The sequence below is a fragment of the Erythrolamprus reginae genome, unplaced genomic scaffold, assembly GCF_031021105.1.
Source record: "Erythrolamprus reginae isolate rEryReg1 unplaced genomic scaffold, rEryReg1.hap1 H_18, whole genome shotgun sequence".
Classification (NCBI taxonomy): domain Eukaryota; kingdom Metazoa; phylum Chordata; class Lepidosauria; order Squamata; family Dipsadidae; genus Erythrolamprus; species Erythrolamprus reginae.
The window spans coordinates 352140-358649 of NW_027248471.1; positions in this window are offsets into that span (position 1 = coordinate 352140).

A 6510-nucleotide genomic window follows, 5' to 3' on the forward strand; every position below is an offset into this window, starting at 1 on the left:
GCTGGGTCCCAATGGCGCTTCTGGCTGCTGAGCGGCCGGCCCAGAAGACCATGCTGTGGCCACACAGCAGCGCCGTCGGTTTCTGCCTGGACTGGGAACCTGGAAGAGGACACACACAGAGAGGTTACCTAGCCTAAACCCTGCCCAGAATCCTCAGCGGGCCTAACATAACCCAAATATGCCGCTGACCGCCAGCGGCCGATCTCCTGAATCCGTTGGGCCGGGAAACCAGAAAGTGCCGCGCTAGTGGCGGCGCCGATACGGAACGAATGCGTTCCGTAGCCGGCGGGATCCATGCCTACCTGAGACATTGCCTTTGACACTAATGCCCAGAATTGATACCGGGTCAGGGGGGTACCATCCTGGTGTTGAAAAAGGTACCCACGCCCTGACCCCCGCAAGCCACAAAATTGCTGCAAAGCAGCCACCGGGCACACAGACTGATCGGTGGCAGCACTAAGCTCAATTCTAACCCCTCTGTGTAACTGATCTGTCTTGGAATGTCTCACCAAAAGGGAGACACCCCCCTGCCTAAAGGTCAGATCAGTAAGCTGGAAAGCACGGAGCGACAAGTCAGACTGCGAGGAGGCCATTGCCTCGCTGACCCTGAGGGCCCCAAAAAACATAACACAAGTCGCTGCCCTAAAAAGACGGGCCTCGTACAGAGAGGCACACAGACTGTCAAATGCCTGATTAATCAAAGACAGCTGCTGAACCGTCAGGGCCTGACGAGTGTCAGAAGGGAACCCCTGTCGCTCCCTCACCCAGCCTTCCAGCATCCTCCGGATGCGAAAATCACCCGAAAAATCACCAACCCCCCCCCGCCTTGGACAGAAAGGCGAGGCCGGCTAACCTAGACCTGATAGTCCTAACTGAAAGGCCACGCCCCTTCAGCAGGACACAAAATTCAGCTAGGTGCTCAACCGGGGCAGGCCAGCTATGGGGGTAACCCTTACCCTGCCTGAAATCCCCAAACTCCTTACCTGCACGCTGGTAAGCTCGCAGGGTGCCAGGCGCTACAGATAAGGCGATCGCCCTGGAGGCCTCGTCTCTCCAGCTCTCGGGAGCCTGCCCAGGCTCCACAGGTGGGCTGGAAACACCTCTGGCGACTCTCGGGCCCACGGGGCCAGGGTCCGAAACCTGGACAACTGACCACGGGACAAGGCGTCAGCCACCCCGTTATCTAGCCCCGGGACGTGCCTAGCCAAAAACAAGGCGTTCAGAGACAAGGACCTGTGCACAAAATGGCGGACAAGCCGCATTACCCTGTCACTCTTAGAGGACAGGGCGTTCACAACATGGACAACCGCTAGATTGTCACACCAAAAATGCACAGTCTTGTCCCTAAACTGCTCACCCCAGAGCTCTAAGGCCACTATCAAGGGGAAAAGCTCCAAAAAGGTCAAGTCCTTAACCAATGAACAGGCACTCCATTCCGGAGGCCATGCCGACCAGCACCACTGGTCACCTAACACTACCCCAAAACCGCAAGTCCCTGCGGCGTCGGAACACAGCTGCAGCTCCGCTTCCAAAAGAAGCTCCTGCCGCCAGAAAGACAACCCGTTAAAATGTTCCAAAAACTCCCGCCACACGCAGAGGTCAGCCCTGACCCCAGCGCATAAGCGGGTACGATGGTGGGGCAAGCGTAGCCCCTTCATCGCATCATACAACCGGCGAGAAAAAGCCCTACCAGGCACCACTACCCGACAGGCGAAATTAAGGATCCCGGCCAATTCCTGGAGCTGCCGAAGAGTAACCTTCCTGCAGCCCAAGACCGCCTCAAGCTTGGTCCTAATTTTAATCAACTTATCCAGGGGCAATCTGGAAGATTGCTCCTCTGAATCCAATTCAATACCGAGGAAGGTAATCCTGGTGGCAGGGCCTTCGGTCTTCTCAGGGGCTAAAGGCACCCCCAATTGAGCACAAAGGGCTTCGAAGTCCCGCATCAAAGCAAAGCATTGCTCCGAGTGCGCCGGCCCGGCCATCAAGAAATCATCAAGGTAATGAACGACCGAACCCAGGCCACTACGCCTCCTGAGCACCCACTCCAGGAAGGTACTGAAGCTCTCAAAAAGGGAGCAGGAAACAGAGCAGCCCATAGGCAATGCCCTGTCCACATAAAACCCACCTTCAAAATGGAAGCCCAGAAGCTCGAAGTCGCCTGGGTGAATGGGGAGGAGCCGGAATGCCGACTTAATGTCGCATTTACCCATAAGGGCTCCCACCCCACACTCCCTAACCATGGCCACGGCCGCATCAAAGGATGCGTACCGGACTGAACAAAGTTCGTCAGGAATGAAGTCATTCACTGACTCCCCTCTTGGAAAAGACAAATGGTGAATCAACCGAAATTCACCACTCGCCTTTTTGGGGACCACCCCCAGGGGGGACACTCTAAGATTCGAAAAGGGCGGCTCCGGGAAAGGCCCAAGGACCCTGCCCTCAGCAACCTCCTTTCGAATCTTAGCCCGAACAATGTCCTCATGTCCGACAACCGACCTGAGGTTGTCCGACATGAAAGCCTTCCTAACGCCCACATAAGGGATCCTAAATCCCTTGGAGAAGCCCCTCAAGAGCAACTCGGCTCTCGGGCGAGGGTGGTAGTCGACAAACCAACCCTCGAGCACAGACACATTAATTGGGCTGGGCCCCTTTTCCCCCAGCTGGTGGGGGAGGTTTTCCTGGCCCCCCGCCCTTCTTCTCCGCCCCTTTCTTGGGGCGGGGACAGACTGAAGCTGCATGGGACCCCCCACAATTCCCGCAGGCATGCTTGTACTTACAAAAGGGACGAAAACACGCCCCTTTTGCAGCAAACTCATGACAAGCGGGCGAGGCCCCCTTGCCAGCCACACCAGGAGTCTCCTTGGCCGGCGAAGCCGCGCCAGGCTCCTCCTCCATGAAGTGCCCACTATCCGTACGCTCACACCCTTCCTTCCCTGACATATGCGTGGCCCGGAACCAAAGGTCCGGAACCACCATATCCCAAGGCAAGTTAGGCTCTACCGCCATCCTCATATGAAAGCCTTTATCATAATGGCGCCATATGGTGCCCTTATATTCGAAGTGGGCCCTGGCGATCAAATCTATATATTTAAACATGGCAGAGGCCATAGCCGGCTGCCTCTGGATAACCACAGACCCATAAGTAAGAAAAGCATACAGCCAGGAGCTGAAACATTTCGTTACTTTGGTCTTCTTCGTTTTCTCCCCCGGGACAATCTCTTTCTCCTGCTTAGGAACCTCTCGGTTCAAAAGCGAAAAAAGATCCACGTATTCACCCCGCCATATAGCCTCCTTCACCGAAGGGTGAAGGTGGCATCCTAAAGGGGTGGACAGCAACCCGCACGGGATGGCACCTGCTTTAATGCAAGCGAACGGGTCCCATACCGTGTTGGCTGCAACACCAAAAACAGCACCCACCCCCCTGCCCCGGGCACCGCAGGTATCCCCGTGGGACCTAGCCCGGGCAGCGGAGCAGGGCCAGCCGCCAGCAGCCCCGAAGGAGGAACCGGCTGTGCCCAGACCTGCCCGCAGGTGCCCGTAGAAGACCCCAAAAGACTGGACCCACTCCCAACCCCCGCCGGGGGAAAACCCGGGGTGGGTGAAGGAAGAAAGGACAGCGGTGTAGTGTGTGGTGCAACCTCACCTGCCCCGTACGGGGTTGATGACATCCACGGGGGGCCCATTGTTGCGGGGCCCGGGAAAGCCGCCATCGGCCCTGCCGGGGCCTGTCGTCCAGCAGGAGCCATCTGCCCAGCCTGGGCCGCCGCAGGATCTCTTCCCAGCACCGCAGGAACTTGATGAAGGGACCCTCCGGAGCCCGAACCACTTCTCCACTGCTCGAGCTCGTCGAGCCTCTCCAACACCCTGGCCCAAGACACAGCAGGAGAAAGATCAGGTTGAGGGGCAGGAGGCAACGAAACCACCCCCCCTTGCTCGGGGACCACCCCCGTAGGCCCCTCCCTACTGTCCCGAGCCTGGGCAGAAGGCCTAAGGGCCCTCATGGGACGCGCAGCCGGCGGAGCCATAGGGGCAGTGGCAGGCCTCTTCTTTGGAGCCATCCCAAATCCTTAAAAATCTAGGATGCAGGGAGCAACCTCAACTGCTACCTAGGATTGAACTCCCCACCTTCTGAGTGGCAGGCAAAGGTCCCCACCACTGGGCCCTACCTAGCGTTAATTAATGGAAAGGGAGAAGTCCTTGCCAACCCCCTAGGCCCCTTATCCGAGGCCCAAAAGAGAAAGCCTCCCCTCACAGGTAGGCCCTTAAGGCCTTAAATCCGGCCTCCAATGAACCCAGGACCGGGGACCCCCGAAGCCAAACCGCCCCACCGCGCCCTCCTCCCGGCCGGGAGGAGGTTACCAGTCCCCCTCGGGCCCGAGGGGGATCTTCTTGAAGAACTGAGCTCAATCGAGTCCTCCGAGATGAAGACAATCTTTTCGCTCCCTCTGCCGGCCACAAAATGGCGGCCGCGACACGAGGGCAACCCAAAATGGCGCCAGAGCAGCACTCAGCCGAGTGTCTGCTCGTGAGCTGGGTCCGGGGCGAAAAGGCCTGCTTCAAGGCCTGCTGCCCTTAAATAGGGCCAGCAAGCCCCGCCCGGACCCGACGTCATGCCCAGCCACGTGGGCAAGGCATTCCCGGCCAAAATCTCGCCTCGCGAGATTTCGGCCGAAAACAAGATGGCGGCCGCCATGGAAGGGTCCGAGTCTGCCCGGCCCTTCCGCAAAAGCGCCGTGGGGCCGGTAAGTCAGCCGGCGATATTTTTGTTTAAACGTCTGTCTTGGGATAGTTTATTTCCTTCAAGTCAACACATTTCATCATTATTTCACCCTTTGAATGAGCAACCTGTACTGGAGCCCTAAATACTGCCTTTTAGTCAATTTGACAATGCTAATCTTAATCAAGATGGACATCCTGAAATATCACAATTTTGTGTAGTCAATTGTTTTTCATCAAATTTCTGCAATTTATCCACCTGGCTCCCAGCAAGCATTTTGAACTCTGAACTTCACAAGTATATTATTTGTATAAGTAATCCTTTTCCTCTGAATAATTACCAGTCTAATCAGAAAAGTAAAAATTCCCTCTGTCCATTCATGTTTGACTCTAAGTGACGATGCTCATCTCCATTTCTTAACTGAAGGAATCAGTATGGTCTGAAGACACTTCCATGTCATGTTTCTACTGAAGTGGTACCTATTTATTTACTCACATTTGTATGTAAGCTTTCCAGTTGACAACTCAGGATCTTTAACAACTGAGCAAATACACCCATTGTCTACTCACCCAATATGTCTTATGTTATGGAATATTGCTAAATGACTAAAAAGGATCCCTCCTTTTGTATGCTAAAATACTATTCATGTTAAACATATTGTCATTGCTTTTTCAGAAATAAATGTTAATCATTCTTGCAAATCAACCATTCTGTTTAAATAAGATCTAGATTGATATATGTAAACTCTTCTAAACATAGAACAACTATGATAACGGGGCTACCCTTGAAAAGTGTTGGGAGACTACAATTAGTCCAGAATGCAGCTGTGTCGGCTGTTGTGGGTACACCTTGGTTCGAACTTTCCGTGAGATGCACTGGCTTCCAATCAGTCTCTGGATGCAAATCAAGGTGTTGGTTATGAACTATAAAGCCCTTCATGTCTTAGGGCCTGACTATCTTCAGGACTGCCTTCTGCTGCAGAGGAGACTAGACAAATACAGAAGAGATGTGTCAAATAAGAGTAAGTCAGGGTCTTAGAGAAGCAGCAGCAGGAGTAAATGGTCTGCTTGAAAATCAAGATATACTCTCCTGTCTATCTTCCATTTTCTTAAGTTACATTAACATGTTATATCTACTAAAGTCTGTTATTTTAATATGGCAGCGATCCTCTACAGAATTTCTTAAGAACTTGGGTTTAAACGTATGTATATATGTTCATTTCCAATACCTTAAATATTAAAAACTGTGTTACACAATTCATACCTTTCTATTTAAAAATAAAATCTAGAAGTTTAAATCTGTACCAAAACCAAATCTGAAATAGTAACTAATACTCTTAGAAGAAGAGTTTATATGTTTCATCATGTTCTTTATTTACCAAAGCATATATTGAATAAAGCAAAAGGATCTGATACTATTTCCAATGATGTTCTATACAGTTAATCATGAAGTTATATTTTAGAATAATTTGAACAAACTTCTGTTTGTTTCCCCCCTCTATCTTAAGCAATGAACATTTTTTGGCATGGAAATGTCATGTGACCTTCAGCTCAGCCATATATCTGGAGTAAAATGAAATTCCAGAAAATTTTGAATCATCTTTGGAGTTTTCTGATAGCTTAAAAGGAGAGAGAAAGGGCTACTAATCCCTTGTCTCTTGGTGTGTCTGGTGGCACAAAATGTTACCAAATTTCAAACAGAAATAAGAGAATATGTGTTCTGATCCTTTGAAGGATATCCCAAAAAATATTAATGAATATAAAATTAACAGGTGATTCTCTGATGTTAAT